At 38.0% G+C, this 17,040-nt stretch overlaps 1 protein-coding gene across 6 annotated transcripts in view; it reads right to left on the minus strand.

The window, feature by feature from the left end:
* Positions 1–17,040, minus strand: part of Lrba (LPS responsive beige-like anchor protein) — a 583,194-nt gene that overhangs the window by 543,304 nt on the left and 22,850 nt on the right. The window lies entirely within an intron of this gene.

Below are 17,040 nucleotides of genomic sequence, written 5' to 3' on the forward strand. Positions count from 1 at the left end.
GTTTTTTTTAAAAAAAAAAAAAAAAAGAGTTCAGGTGAGAGACACTCTCAGGAGAATAATTTGGTAATACATACCAAACCTGTACATGATTCTAACCAACTCCTGAGTTCATCACTAGGACTCTATCTTATAAACACAGCAACAAAAGCGGGACCTAATATAAAATTATTTTACATTATTATTTCTAGTTACAAATGAATGAAAGGAAACACAAAAAACAGGAGTAGACTCAACCATGGCCCATTCATATCATGGAAAATTCTGCAGGATCAATGTTATAAAATAATAGAGCTGTTTATGTTGCTTTAGAAAGATCTAGATAGGAAGCTACTAGTGAAGAAAAATGAGATGCAAGAGTGTGCCACCTTCTGTATACTAAAGACATGAAATATATGAATAGTTATATTTGTTTATAAAAGCTTTAGGAAAATACAAAATGATATATAGAGACATGCTAACAACATCATTTTCAGGTTTTCTTCATCAATGTCAGCACTTGGGAGGTGGGAAAAACAAGAAATAAGGTGTCCTGGAAACACAGAGAAGAGAGGAAGAGATACTATGTACATTATTATTGTTTAAATTATGTTAATGTTTAATAAAGAATATATATATATGTGTGTGTGTGTGTGTCAAATATATATGATAGTCCAGAAACTCCCAGAAAGGTATCATATCACAGATCACTAACACTAGAAAAATGATCTTTAGCATATATGATCTTCTTTATTTTTTTTTCCTTGTAAAGTATTATGTGAAGATTTTTATGACCCAAAAAAGCAACATGCATATCGGGGATTGTAGCTACAAATGAAAAAGAATTACTAACAAAATAAATGTATTAAAATAAAAGCAAAATACCCAAGCAGTATTTTTATACCCTTTTCTCTTAAATGTCTTTCTCCCTGCTTATATTCTGATTCAGACTTCATTTTTAATGACTTGGACTGTCTAAAAAGCATCAGGATGCTTCAGGAAGTATAATTAATTATAATCACAGAAAGACAATAAGCTTAATAGGACACATCCATAGTGCCAACTCTTCAGGAGTCTGAGAGAGGAAGCCTGCAAGAATGTAGCAACATAGCAACATCTGGTTGAAACACAGTAACAATCCCCACACAGGAGCACTCTGAAATCTGAGCCTATACATCTCAAAATTCTGGGTTTGTTTGTTATCAGTTTTGTGATTTTTGTGTATGTGTTTTCTATCCGCATGGGAGTATGTGCATGCGTGCGTGCGTGCGTGCGTGCGTGCGTGCGTGTGTGTGTGTGTGTGTGTGTGTGTGTGTGTGTGTGTGTGTGTATTTAGTGTCTCCTCCTCTTCCTCCTCCTCTTCCTCCTCCTCTTCCTCCTCCTCTTCCTCCTCCTCTTCCTCCTCCTCTTCCTCTTCCTCCTCCTCCTCCCCTCCTCCTCCTGTTTGATTGACTGATTTGTGGTGAGATGTTGAACCCTGAGATTCACGCATAGTAGGCAAAGCACAAAGTGATACTCCCAATCCTAGAATTGAGACTTAATTATGTTCCCCAGTATCTCACCATCAGGAATCCCATGTTAGGGCCCAGAGTTCGGCTCATGCCCTTGAAATCTACACAACATGGGAAGATAAGCCTTCATTGAGTATACTTATCATAAGATCTCCATGAAATTCCATCATAAACTAAGCACTTTTAAAGGTTGTTTGATTTTAGTAATCAGGAGCTAAAATCAGTAAAACATCAAGGACATGAGAAGCACTTCTTGCTCAAAAATCACCTGTTAGGTTTCAAACCCTTATAGCACCATACTACTGCCATCACCAAAAGCTTCTCAAGAACATTTTATCTGGGTGTGGTGTCACATGCCTTTAATCTCAGCACTGAAGATGCAGAGGCAGGAAAATCCCTGTGAGTTTGAGAACATTCTAATCTACTTAGGGAGTTCTAAGACCTTATCTTTAAAAAAAAAAAATCATTTTGCCATCTTAATAGCCTCAATACAAAACCTCCAGATGTCCTCATAACCTTCAAAGTAAATGTTCCATCATTTGGTCCACTCTGCCACATTTATTTTTCTTAGTATTATTATTTATGTGTCTGGGTGTTTTACCTGCACGTATGTCTATGTACCATGTGTTTGCCTAGCCTCCACAGAAGTCAAAAGAGTGCATTCATCTAGAACTAGAATTATAGACACTTGTGAGCTGTCATGTAGGTGGTGGGAATCAAACTCAGATTCTCTGTAAGAAAAGAAAGTGTTCTCTACCCTCAAGCCTCCTGACAACTTTCAGAACAACTCCCATTTTTTTCCCTGTACACTCCTGCTGGCTATCATGATATGGATATTAAATGGTCCCAAAGGCTGATGTATTAAAGGGTTTGTAATGCCTAGTGTGCTATTGAATGGAGTGGATCATAAAGATGGTAAAGACTGTCCTCAATAGATGGATAAATTAGAGGTGATCAGTTATTATAAGGTAGGTCTGACTGGAGAAAGTCTGTCAATGCAGCTGTGTCTTTGGAACACTTTACTTACTTACAACCTGGAGTATTTCTAAGCGACACCCTTTCACTCCTTCATTCTTATCCTCTAACTTTCAAAGTTTAGCATACTTTACCTCTACAGGAAGATACTTAGAGAAAGACCTAAAAAGAAAGAACGAGTGCCATTTCTCTGGCTTTAGAAATAGTACACATAAAACTAGCCTCTGTTGTTGGTTTTAGAAGCCAGGATACTCAGTAAGGCTTAACAAGAAACATTCTTTAGAAATTTTAAAGTGTGTACATATATCCTAGAAGGTTGAAATGATTTAAACAAAGCCAGAGGAGGCGGCACACGTTTGTAATCTCAACACTTGGAGTTATAAACAGGAGGGTCGGGGTTCAAGTCATCAATGACTCCACAGAAAAAGCAATGTTTAAACAGAAAGAATTGTAATATTTAAGACAATATTCAAATAGCTTCAACAAATACTATTGGAGCTTTTTTTTTTGGGGGGGGGGGGGGTCAAGACAGGGTTTCTCTGTGTAGCCTTGGCTGTCCTGGAACTCACTCTGTAGACCAGGCTGGCCTCGAACTCAGAAATCCGCCTGCCTCTGCCTCCCAAGTGCTGGGATTAAAGGAGTGTGCCACTACTGCCCAGCTTAGAGGAGTTTTAAAATGACTCAATAACTAAATATAAGCAATTAGAAAAGGAAACAGAAACAGTGAACAATAAACAAGCAAATTATCAAACTAAGAAAAAACAAAATTATATATAAGCAATAAACCAGACTTTTTGAAAAACTCGGTATCTTTTGAAAAATATAAACCAAGCCCCTTTTATCACCACCAACAGGTTGCTGTGGTGGGGTGGGGGTGGGGTGGGGGTTGAGGCCCACTGGTAGGCACTTACCCAGCACATGTAGAGCCCTGGACTCAGGGAGCTCAGAAGACTGAAAGGGGAAACATGGGGAAAGAGACACTGTCATGTTTCCTATGGCATCTAAGTGAAAGGATTTCCCACTCAAGAAAAGCAAAGACTTTAAAGTTTGTTTTTTTCCAGGTTCTCTAGCCCCTCCATCAAAATAAATGCATTTTCTAAAAGCAACAAAGTAGAATGTAATAAACTATCACACACTAAACAATGAAGTTACTTCCAACCTTGAAATTTTATCCAATGGCAACACACTCACAGAAGCATTTCAGTGTCATATTCTCCCTTGGTTTGGATTACATGGATTCACTTTCTGTAAGTTAATAGTTTAACTAGGTGTCTTTGTATAGTGTTACGACTAACAAATTTAAAGAGCAAAAACTGCCATTGTAAAAAGATGTCAATAAATCAGTTTTATTATCAAGTCAGATTTTCTTACTGTAAACTAGTGTTTTAAAAGAAGCAAAATATATAAAAATCAATACTGTTCTAGTAACTACAGGATGATGAGTTAAAACAAAAAGATGGGGGAAGAGATAGCTCAGTGGTTAAGGCACTTGCTGTGCAAACAGTGTTCAAATTCCCCGATCCCATGTACACATTGTGTGGGTGTGACAGAGGATCCCTGAGGAAAATAACTAGAGACACTAGCCACACTTCTGAGCTTTGGACTTGAGACAGAGACTCTGCCTCAAAGGATAAGTAGGAGGAAAATCCATTGGGATCCTAAATGTCAACCTCAGGCCTCACACCCAAGCAAATATGCACACGCACACACACACACACACACACACACACACACACACACACACGCGCGCGCACACGCACACGCACATGCACACGCACATGCACACGCACACACACGCACACACACAAACACACACACAAATGCAAATGTGCATACATGCACAAAGAGAACATACATATGCACATGAAAAGTGGGGAGGGGTGTCTAGGTACAGGCAAAACTGTTGAGACAGTAAGGCTCTTGTCATATCGACTGGCAACCTGAGCCTGATCTCCAAAACATATTTAAAGTGAAAGGACATAATCTACATCACAAAGTGGCCCTCTGACCAGGACAAACACGCCATGGCACATACTAGTCAACAAGCACGGATCATGCACCCACGAACACAGAATAGTAATAAGATATTTAAAGATTAATAAATAAAAATTTGTTCAAATGTTCACCAGATGAGTTATTACTTAATTTCCTATTTAAAATAATAATATATGTTGGATGTAAAGGCACACACATTTAGTTCCAGCACATGGAGATAAAAGCAAGACAATCTCTGTAAGTTTGAGGCCAACCTGGTCTACATAGTGAGTTACAAAACAACCAGAGCTACGTGTTAAGACCCTGTCTCAAAAAAATAAAATTGGACTAAGGGTGTGTATTAGCACAGTGGTAAAACATTTGCCTGCATGTGCCAGTCCCTGGATTGTAGCCCAGTACCACCAAAAATAAAAATAAACTCAAAAGAAAGAAAGGAAGGAAGGAAGGGAGGGAGGAAGGGAGGGAGGGAGGGAGGGAGGGAGGGAGGGAGGGAGGGAGGGAGGAAGAGAGCGAGGAAGAGAGAGAGAGAGAGAAAAAGAAAGAAAGAAAGAAAGAAAGAAAGAAAGAAAGAAAGAAAGAAAGAAAGAAAGAAAGAAAGAAAGAAAGAAAGAAAGAAAGAAATCGAGCAGCTCTCCTGCTTATTTATGAGTTCACTGGGAGATTTATCACTTTACAATGCCTGGCCCACAGCTCACTGAACAATGCTCATCTAGCCCACTATAGAAAGAAACTAGCAGGCTAAGACCACACCCTGGTTGGCACAATCATCATTTAGTTCATTATCAAAGAACAACTCTATGTAAATCTAAGCTGAGGGCACAGCACAATTTTGTACAGTGACTATCTGAGGAATTGTATTTTAAAAACATGAATTGTTTTTGAGAGTGATGATTGGAGACTGGAAGGGTGGTTCAGTGGTTAACAGCACTTGCTGCTCTCTCCGAGGACTCAGCTGCCAGCAGCCACATGCAACATAACACTATCTATAACTCCAGTTCCACAGGATCTGATGCCCTCCCTGTCCTACATGGGCTCCAGCCAGACATGTGGTATACACATACATACAGGCAGGCAAAAATAATCATAAAAAATAATTCTTTTTTAAAAGAATGATTAATGCTATTGTGATTTAATTGTTTTGTTTTGTTTGGAAAAGTATCATTTAGAGATACACACTAACTGACATATTCACAGATGAAGTAGGAATGGAAGGAAAACACATTATTGTTAGACATAGTTATACATGATAATTAAGATATTTGAATAGTAAAAATTCATAAATGCAAAAAGCCATGCTTTTACCATTTTTAAGTGAACATAAAACAAAATGACAAAATATTATCATGATACTAATGAGGTCACTAAGGAAAACCCTAACTGTAAAGCCCTGCACACACAGAAATGTGACAGCTTCGATCAATCTTTAATGGCACTAAATTAAAAATTAACCAGAATTACCTTTAACCATCAACTGTAAAAAAAAATAAATAAAAGAACAAATGTAAGAACAAATCACTTTAGATGATCAACAGACTTAATCAAGCAGCTATGGAATAAAAACTAACTAAGGATAATATTTATGTTCTGTGGGCAAAATTAACAATAAGACATCTGCAAAACAAAAGGAAGAATAGCAAACATCAAAGGCATATACTTCAATTTTGTTGTGAAATTAAGACCACTTGAAAAACTAAAGTCTAAAGTGAGGGATATAGCTCAACTGGACAGTGTTTGCCTAACACATATAAAGCCCAGGCTCAATCCAGTGGCACATTAAAAGTCAGGCATGATGCCATCCACCTGTAATACTAACATTAAGGAAGTGGTGGACAAAGACCAAAATTTAGAAACCAGCCTGGCCTACATACTACCTTATCAAAATAATAATAACACAACTATTACTATATTATTATTGTTGTTGTTGTTGTTGTTATTGTTACTATTATTATTATTTAAGAAAAAGGAAAGTATATATGCAGAAACATTGTCAGCTTAGAGAATCAGAGACATGCTGACAGAGCAAAATGAGAGGAATGGAGCTGGAGAGATGGCCCAGTGGTTAGGAGCACTGATTGCTCTTCTACAGGTCCTGAGTTCAATTCCCAGCAACCACATGATAACTCACATACATCTGTAATAGGATCCGATGCCCTCTTGGTATGTCTGAAGGCAGCTACAGTATACTCATATACATAAAATAAATAAAATATTAAAATAAAAAACAATAATAAATAAGAGGAGTGGGTTTGGGGGAAAGCTCAGTTAGTAAAGCACTCAGTCACCACTGGGACCAAAGTTCAATCTCCAGCACCGAGGAAAGCAAGACTGGCAGGTCTCTGGAACTCACTGGCTGGTCATCTAGCTTATTCAGAAGACCCTCCAACCCCAGTGAAAGACATTATTGCAAAAAGCAAGGTTGACAGTTCCTGAGGAATGACTAGAGGCACCTCTGGCTTCCAAATGCATATATAAAAACATGCAAGAACACCTAGACACACACCTACACACATACAGAGGAGGGGGAGAGGAGGAGGGGGAGGAAGATGGAGGGAGGAAGGAAGGGAGGGGGGGGGGGAAAAAATAAGGAACAACGTTTAGACTCCCAAAATTCTGCCGGCAAGAAAAAAAAACTGAGACTCCACAGTTGGAATGACATGCCATATATCAAAGGAGATTCATCAATTTTAATAGATTTTCCGCTCTGCTGGGGGATGCCAACACATATGGGAAATAAAGGAAGGTGACTCAGATAACAGATCTAAGAACTAAAAGGCAGAACCAAAAGCCTGGGAAATTATTGCTGGCTTAAGACCTAACCTACTTGCAACATCACCTGGCTGGGTTTTAGAACTGCTATAGACCAGTTCTCATTTTCCCTGCTTAGGAACAAATATTTACTTAGCAGTTATTTAATACCAATGTACCACTGTATGCTGATGTTGGAGTCTGGTCTACAGAGCCAGAGAAACTGCCAGGGAGGTAAAAAAAAAAAAACTTTAAGAAAGGAAGCCTAAGGAATCTTAAGCCTGAAAGATATATGATATGAATTTTTGTTTTTCTTTTTTTTTTTGAGAAATGTTTATTTTATTTTATGTGTATGAGTTTTTTGTATGTATGTAACACATGTGTGCCTATTATTCTCAGAGGTCAGAAGAGGAATTCAGATGCCCTAGAACTAGAGTTAAGGATGGTTATAAGCAACCATATGGGCACTGGGTCCTCTACAAGAGCAACAAGAGTTCTTAACAGCTGAGCCCATTCTCCAACCTCATTCAATTAAGATTTGAACTTCAAGTTTTGTTCTAATGCAGAAATACTGTAAGATTCTGTTTTTGAGCTATAAATTATGTGTTATTTTGTTATGTAATATAAATTTGTTCCATTAATATATAACTGGCAGGCTAGAAATAGTTCCATTCCAGAGCTGGAATAACCTGAGTTTTAGACCAGCCTGGGCTATATAAGCAAGACCCCATTTTTTAAAAAGTTGAAAGGTCATTTGCCAGTGGCTATGAATGGGTAATTCAAAAACAACTCTTTTCAGGTACCAGATAACAGACATGGGCTTGGATTGCTGAAACAGGAGAAACAAGGTAAGATTATCCCAATTTTGTTCCTAGAGGTACTTTGCAAATCATGGGAAGGGTGCTCCCCCAAAGCCTCACTGAGTTGAAAAGACATCCATCCAAGAGTTTAGAGAGACTACACTGGCTGAAACTCGAGAAGATCCCTTGAGTATCTGATTGAATGCTAACCTGAATAGGCATTCCATGAGACAACATCACCAACTTCACAATGATTAGTGTAATGTAACTCGAAAACTTCCCACTAAGCACTGAGAGCTCAAAGTCTGAATTGTCTACTTTGTGATATAGCAATTAGAAGGTACAGTATATTCTTAGAGTTCTTTTCCATATCTCTCACTGTAAGGAAACAAGTACTTAACTACAATATGTTAAATGAACACTTGTAAATTTTTCTCTCTCTGGTAGGAGAATAGTGTGTGCACACAGTACAAACTTAGATTTAATGGAAAACACAGATTAGGAAAAGAAATAGTACACCACATTTAAATCAGCTATAAGACAGGTTTCAGGGATTTTGGTAGAATTAGTATCTTCCAATCACCCTTACAAATTCATCATTAAATTCACCATGTTATTTTGTTTCAAAAATACAAGTTCAAATTTATCTATCATTCTTTAACAAAACTGAACATTAGAAAATTCTGCTCCAATGCTTTTCATTTTTTCAAGTATGGACATTTTTAATTAAATTACTTTTAGTCACAAAATTATATACACATTTCCACAAGTCCCATTTTGACTCAAATTTCATTCAAATAAATCCTATTTCCTCATTTACAGGTAAAAGAATAACTTAAGAAGTAAAGGGACACATGCATTTTACGTTAAGAATAGTAGTTAATTAGTAAAAATTAATTTTGATCTTTTTGTAATAAGTTTAAAGATAAATCTAATTTGTCTTTCAGTTCAGTTTCAAATACTTTGCCACTATTATATTTAGTAAATCTTTCACTATTCAAAGGATGTGACTAACCCCTAACCATACAATTATTTTCATTGCTACTTCATAACAGTAATTTTGTTACTGTTATGAACCATAATATAAATATCTGTATTTTCTGATTAAGTGACCTCTATGAAAGGGTCAATGAACCTCCAAAGGGGTCGTGACCTACTGGTTGAGAACCACTGCTCTAGATGTCCCATAAGCTCTTCCACATTTCTTATCTTTGAAATTAAAACCATGCCCAGATTTTATTGACCCTTCTTATTTTTAATATCTTCCCCATACATTTTCTAATAAAAAATATGTAACTCCTCACTTCCTGAAAGTATACAGGTAACTATTCTAGATGACAAAAATTAATTCATTAGCCATATCATAAATTCATTATATAGTGAAGACTGAGTTTCCCAATTTATTCTAGATCTTACAAAATATTTTATTGTCTGCTATCATCAGATCAATTCAAAGTACTTAGGAGAGATAGGTTTGTGCCAAAGACCAGCCTCAGCACAGAGTGGGGTTTCTGAGGGAAGGGATGTCTGGGAGAGGCAAAACAAATGACTCGAAGTCAAACTGTAGGTTACAAGCTAATGGTCTATGTTCTGCTTGAGACAGCTTTTCCAGACTGCTCACCTATAGTGCAGCTGCCCCTGTTCCTTTAGATCTGTGAAGTTCCTTATATACTTCATTTTGCATCCTTATATTTTGTATCTTGCAAAGGAATATATTTTTGAACTCATGTTTTCAGCATTCTTTCCCATAGTCTTTGAAGAGCTGTCCTGAAGGTCACAGCATTCTACCATTTTGCTGAGACGTTAGCCACATCCTGGACTCGCAGATTCCTGCTGTCTCTGACTATCATGGAGTTATTATCGTTGGACATTCCTCAAAGGAGGAAAGTGAAGTAAAATACATATATTTTTATACAAACAAGCCTTACACCCACAGCAACCATCAACCCTCATGAAGGCCCACACCCTGCTGGCTCTGTCCCAGGGACAGGAACCATGTCACACTGCCCCTGCCATGGCCAAGAAGGTTTGTCAATCATGAGATCTTATCATATTGCCTAGGCTGGCCTTGAATTCTTGGGCTCAAATAATCTTTCCCTCTCATACTCTGAAAAAGCTAGAACCACAGGTGCATTACACCTGTAAGAGGTGAGAGGCAGGCTTATGATCCTTCCAGTTTATTATTTCAAGTACACTAAGGAAAGAAAGCTAGACAACCAAGTTTAAAAATTAAATGACAAAGAGATGGAGATGTAGCTCAGAGACAGAACATGTATTTGCATGCACAGTGTCTGTGCTAGCTAGTGTTTGTCAACTTGACACAAGCTTCAGTCATAAATTTGATTCCTACCACCAAAAACAAAAAAGGGAGGGGAAGGTTACATTAAAGTAAAAATATTGTTCAGACAGAAAGAATCTAATTTTACTCTTAGAGAAATCGCCTTTAAAATATAAAAGGTATACCTGAGATTTTTATTTACCAAAAAGATAAATTCATCACGGGATAAAAGTATGTAGAAAGATGTCATTGCAATTTGTATAATTTTTACCATCACATTTCTAGTTTGGAAAAGAGCTAAAGAAAGATCATTAAGGTGGGTCAAATAAATGGCTATAGAAGACAAAAGGTGAACAATGAACCAGCAGAATGTAGAGCAGTACTTATCAGTGAAAGTGTGTGAGTCAGGAGATGGAATGTAACAGAAGAAACCTGGCAGTTCTCCAGGCTGAGAGACAATCTAAATACCCACACTGTAACCTGTGCATTCATACAAGTGAGGGCTGTAAACTGGCAACTCTGACAAAACAGTACACAAAATCATTTCCCAAGGATTATCCATTCCGAGGACTTTTTTCCACTTTGTTTTAAAAGTTTCCATTCCAAATTACTGCCAACACATGTGACTCAGTGAACTTTTTTTCACTTTAAATGTATTTGTTGAACCACCAAATACAGAAACAAAACTGTATGGCATTGTTGCTCAGTTTACTTCCAAATCAGCAAAAAATAGTTCACCACAAGTGGATTCAGTATTGCCATATCTCCTCCAAATTTCTTTTCTAAAGTGTTAAAAATTAAAGTCTACCATGTTACTAATTTGCCTGATGTAATCAGACACATTTATAATTCCAGCATTTGGAAGGCTGAGGGAGAAGAATTGCCACAAGTTTAAGGCCAGACTGAGCTACAGAGTGAGGCTATCTTAAAGCTCCACCCACAAGAGGGGCCTTTGCAGTGCATAAGGCCCCTGCCCAGTCACATACATTCAATCCTCCTGGAACCAACAGCAGCTTTGGGTGCACATTCCTTAAAACCCTCTGAAGTGAATAAATACTCCCTTGCTGCTGACAAGACAACCTGAGTACACCAGAGCTGAGAGGCAGGGTGAGGTTCAATCTACATTCAGCACCACCCTGTCAGGTTATATATCAGAGAACTGTAACAGGCCTTGGCTATGACCCATTCCCCCAACCTGAAACCTGGAGGATTACAAATGTATGGAATAAAAAAAAAAAAAGATTTTTCTTTGCACCAACTCATTCTTTTTTTTAAGATTGATTGATAGATTGATTTTATCTGAGTGCACTGTTGCTCTCTTCAGACACCCCAGAAGAGGGCATCAGATCCCGTTACAGATGGTTGTAACAAGCCACCATGTGGTTGCTGGGAATTGAACTCAGGTCCTCTGGAAGAGCAATCAGTGCTCTTAACCACTGAGCCATCTCTCCAGCCCCTTATTCATTCTTTTAATTTATTAATACTTACTGTTGGATACATGCTAATTTCTAGGGATATCAAGAATATAAAACATGTCTTTAAGTAGAAAAATGTAGACCTAAATGTATATAATTTCTAATGATGGAACTATTCGATCCAATTAAATTGTTGTTGTAAATTTGTCCTCTAAACTATGCCCTTCATCCTTTTGCTACTTTGTAAGGTTTCATGGCAATAAAAACTGTGTGCCATACAATTCACCCGTGCCGTTCAGAGTTTTTAGTATATTCAAAAGTATGCAATCATCACCAGTATCTAGTTTTTTGAGGTGTTTGTTTCTGAGACAAGGTCTCACTATGCAGCTTTGTCTAACCTAGAACTATATGGACATACTTTCTGTCACTATGGATGTGCCTAATCTGAATATTTACTATAAATGAAGTTTACACAGACATACTAAGTACAATGCCTCTGCACTGTGCCTTTCTCTTCACTTTGCATGTTTTTTTTAAAGATTTATTTATTTATTATATGTAAGTACACTGTAGCTGTCTTCAGACACTCCAGAAGAGGGTGTCAGATCTCATTATGGATGGTTGTGAGCCACCATGTGGTTGCTGGGATTTGAGCTCAGGACCTTCTGGAGAGCAGTCATTGCTCTTAATCGCTGAGCCATCTCTCCAGCCCCCTACTTTGCATGTTTTTAAGGTTCATTCACAGTACAGTATCAATACTCCATTCCTTTTTATGTCTGTGTGTTTTCAGATAAAAGAGGGGGAAAAAATTCTCCTACAGCATCAAATACTTTAGCACTCAAATTTGTATATATAGCTATCTTAGTTTTCAGAAATAGTAATTGTTAAGAAGTTTAAACAAGCTAATGTTTTAAACCAACAGCTTGGCCTAGATTGCTTCTCTACTGCTTTGAAAAAAACTAACCAAAGCACTTTGGAGGTGGAGGGGGCTTACCTGGCTTACAAGTTATAGTTTACCATCAAGGGATGCCAAGGAAGGAACTTCAGCGCAGAAACAGAGGCAGGAACTGAAGCAGAGACTGTGGAGGAGCCTTGCTTTCTAGCCTACTTCCTCTAGCCTGCCCTTTCTTATGCAGCCCAAGCCCACCTGCCCATGAAAGGCACCACCTATAGCAGGCTGGACCGTCCTACATCTATTAACAACCAAGAAAATGCTCATAGATATGTCAAAGGGCCACTCTAATGGAGGCAACCTCCTCTGTTGACGTTTTTCTCTTCTCAGGTATGCCTAAGTTTGTGTTAAGTAGACAAAAACTAACCAGCACATAAATTCATGTTTCATACTAAAAGGAAACCAATGAGGTAAGTTCTACCAGGAAACTATATTTAATAGTAAAAGTAATGATTTTACGTTAGTTGAGGCAATGTAAATTGCACTTTAATTTTTTTAATTATAGCCAAGATAGAAATATTAATACATGTTGTAATATGGAGATTGACATGGTTTAACAGGCATATTTGTTTAACCTTATGTGAGAAAATGAAGACAAAAATGATAGTGATCCAAATGTTTGTTTATAACCCTACACTGAAAAAAAAACTTTACAGTAGTAAATTAGTATAATGAATATGTAAATATTATAACAACATATGACTTAAATACATAAAAGTACATACTTTATAGTACTAACCTATGTGCTAAAATTATTTATAATATGGAAACAAACATACTCTATTAATCATGCTTTTAGAACCTAAAGATTATGCTTTAAACAGAACTAAACCAACTTAAATCAGAAGATAAAAGATCTGACAGGCTCAGCAAACTGGCTCAGCAGGTAAAAGCCATGGAAGCCTGACTACCTGAGTCAACAGCTGGGGCCCACAGAGGAAGTCAAGAACCAACTCCTGAAAGCAGTCCCCTTACTGCCTCAAGCACACAATGGAAAGTGCAGACACACATATACATGCACACAGAGTACAATAATTTAAATTATAATAGTTAAATATAATTTATCAATTATATTACATAATTATATAATAAAAACAATTCATACATTTTATATTATGTTTTAGTTACATATACACATTATATAATATTGTGTTATGATGTATAATATCATAAGTTAAAATAAATAATATAAATTTTAAATAAAAATTTTAAAACTATGTCACCAACCACACCTGGTGACACACACTTTTAAACTCAGGACTTGGGAGGCAGAGGCAGGCTGATTTCTGTGAGTTAAAGGCCAGCCTGCTCTACATAGTGAGTTACAAGAGAATCAGAGCTACATGATAAGACCCTGTCTAAAAAAGAAAAGGGAGGGAGGATTCTACTACTTCATATTTACTCCAGCTAGTTACAAGTACAACACCCAATTCTGTATAATTTTTTTTTTTACTAGCAGGCTAAAGAAATGGCTCAGCAGTTAAGAGCATTCATTGACTGCTCTTCCAGAGGTCCTGAATTCAATTCCCAGAAACTACATGGTGGCTCACAACCATCTGTAATGAGATCCAATGCCCTCTTCTGGTGTGGCTAAAGACAGTGACAATGTACTCACATATATAAAATAAATCTTTTGTTAAAAATTTAACTGGCAAACAAAATGTTGCTCTAAAAAAAAAAAAATCTTAAAGCTGGGCAGTGGTGGTGCACACCTTTAATCCCAGCACTTGGGAGGCAGAGGCAGGCAGATTTCTGAGTTCGAGGCCAGCCTGGTCTACAGAGTGAGTTTCAGGACAGCCAGGGCTACACAGAGAAACCCTGTCTCAAAAAAACAAAAAACAAAAAACAAAAAACAAAAAACAAAAAAAAAAAAATTAGTAAGTGGTAGAATGAAATGGAAGGGTAAAGGGTAGACTGGCAAAGCAACTCTTCCAAACCAATCAGTGAATATCACTAACTGTCTTAGTCAGGGTTTCTATTCCTGCACAAACATTATGACCAAGAAGCAAGTTTGGGAGGAAAGGGTTTATTCGGCTTACACTTCCACACAGCTGTTCATCACTAAAGGAAGTCAGGACTGGAACTCAAGCAGGTCAGGAAGCAGGAGCTGATGCAGAAGCCATGGAGGGATGTTTCTTACTGGCTTGCTTTCCCTGGCTTGCTCAGTCTGCTCTCTTATAGAACCCAAGAATACCAGCCCAGGGATGGTTAACACCCACAAGGAGCCCTGCCCCCTTGATCACTAATTGAGAAAATGCCCCATAGTTGGATCTCATGGAGGCACTTCCCCAACTGAAACTCCTTTCTCTGTGATAACTCCAGCCTGTGTCAGGTTGACACACAAAACCAGCCAGTACACTAATCATGGGGTGGTAGCCTTTTTTCATTCCACTGAAGGTAGCAAAAATATTAGGAAAGCAAACTTGAAACCTACCCAGCCACCTTTTGAAACCTGAAAAGAGGGATTTTATAGGCTAGAAGGCTAAGGAAGCTTCCAGTTCCAAAAGAATAGAATATAAATTTCAAGGAAAAACACAGGCATCCCAGGGGACCACTTCTCCCTGCCCTAGGGAAGACAAGAAGAAAGAATCTTTGTGGAAATTTCCACCTGAGTCTATAAGCAGAGAAGAAGGAGGAGGAAGAGGAGGAGAAGGAAGAGAGGAGGAAGAAGAAGAGGAAGAAGAGGAGAAAGAGGAGAAGGAACATCCAATCAACTAACAATATACACTGTTGAGGCAGACAGCAGGGAAGCCAACTAAAAGCACATTAGTCAAAATTATCCTTCAAATTTCGGTCTATAGATTTCACAATGTCATATTTATATGGGAAGGGTTGTTTTTTCTTGCTGTTGTTGTTTTGTTTCATTTTATCCAGAATCAATTACATGGCACTTCCAGACAATTTAAGATCATAAAGTATGCAACAGTTCCACTAATTTGCAGGACAAGACACTGTGATAGACTATAATTTGTAGTTAAAAGCACGTTTTATCCAGAACTCCAATAATGATAGGAACTAAAACAAAAAGACACCACATCTTTCTTCAAACGGGAGTTATAATTAAGTATTAAGACGTGTATAGAAAAAAAAAAAAAGAAATTTTTATAGGGGGCTGGAGAGATGGCTCTGCAGTTAAGAGTACTGACTGCTCTTCCAAAGATCCTGAGTTCAATTCTCAGCAACCACTTGGTGGCTCACAACCATCTGTAACAGAATCTGATGCCCTCTTCTGGTGTGTCTGAAGACAGCTACAGTGTATTCATATACACAAAATCAATAAATCTTTAAAAAAAAAAAAAAGAAGTTTGTATAGATGTCTGTTGTGTCACTAAAGGTACTTTCAGAGTATGCATAAAAAAAAAAACACAAGATGAAACAAATGCACCCAAAGAATAATTGCACTCATCTTGTTAAAAATTATCCATAATGTTAAACACTTCCTACCTCAAATGCATGGTCAAACTCTATGTCTAGTCTCACCTGGAACAATCTTAAATCCAAAGCCATCTGAGAGACAAAGAAGCAAAATTTAGTAGATTGCTTGCCTAGCTGTACTAAGCTGTATGTTTGATCAACAAATAAACCAGGTATGGTGATATACAACTCTATCTTAGAGGATAAGAAGTTCAAGGTCATCCTCAGTTACATCATGTGCTGGCTGGTTTTGTGTGTCAAGTTGACACAAGCTGGAGTTATCACAGAGAAAGGAGCCTCTCTTGAGGAAATGCCTCCCCCCTGAGATCCAGCTGTAAGGCGTTTTCTCAATCAGTGATCAAGGTGGAAGGGCTCAGCCCATTGTGGGTGGTGCCATCTGTGGGCTGGTAGTTCTGGGTTCTATCAAACTGAGTAAGCCAGGGGAAGTCAGCCAGTAAGCAGCATTCCTCCATGGCTTCTGCATCCACTCCTACCCTGTGTGAGTTCCTGACCTGACTTCCTGTGGTGATGAACAGCAGTGTGGAAGTATAAGTTGAAGGAACCCTTTCCTCCACAACTTGCTTCTTGTTCATGATGTTTGTGCAGGAACAGAAACCCTGACTTAAGACTAATGGCAAGCTCAAGGCTTGGCTGGGAAACATGAGACCTTGAGAAAGAAACTGAGTGAGAGTGAGAGAATGTCAGAGACACAGTCAAACGGTAAGTTCTGGTCATGCTCAGCTCCATGGCAAGCCAGGAACAATTAGCCAGTGAGAGACACTGCCTCAAAACAAAGTGGACGGCACACTAGTAACAAGGTTCAAGGTTGTTCTTTGGCCTTTATACACACTACCGCCACTGCTGCCACCATCACCACATCCTTAGAGTTATGAAGATCAAATTAATAATCTAAGGCTGTGAGTACAGCCTTCTAGTAAAGCACTCATGTGGCATGCTGAAGCCCTGGGTTTCAGCTCCA

Source organism: Apodemus sylvaticus, chromosome 4, assembly GCF_947179515.1.
Source record: "Apodemus sylvaticus chromosome 4, mApoSyl1.1, whole genome shotgun sequence".
In the NCBI taxonomy this organism is placed as follows: Eukaryota; Metazoa; Chordata; class Mammalia; order Rodentia; family Muridae; genus Apodemus; species Apodemus sylvaticus.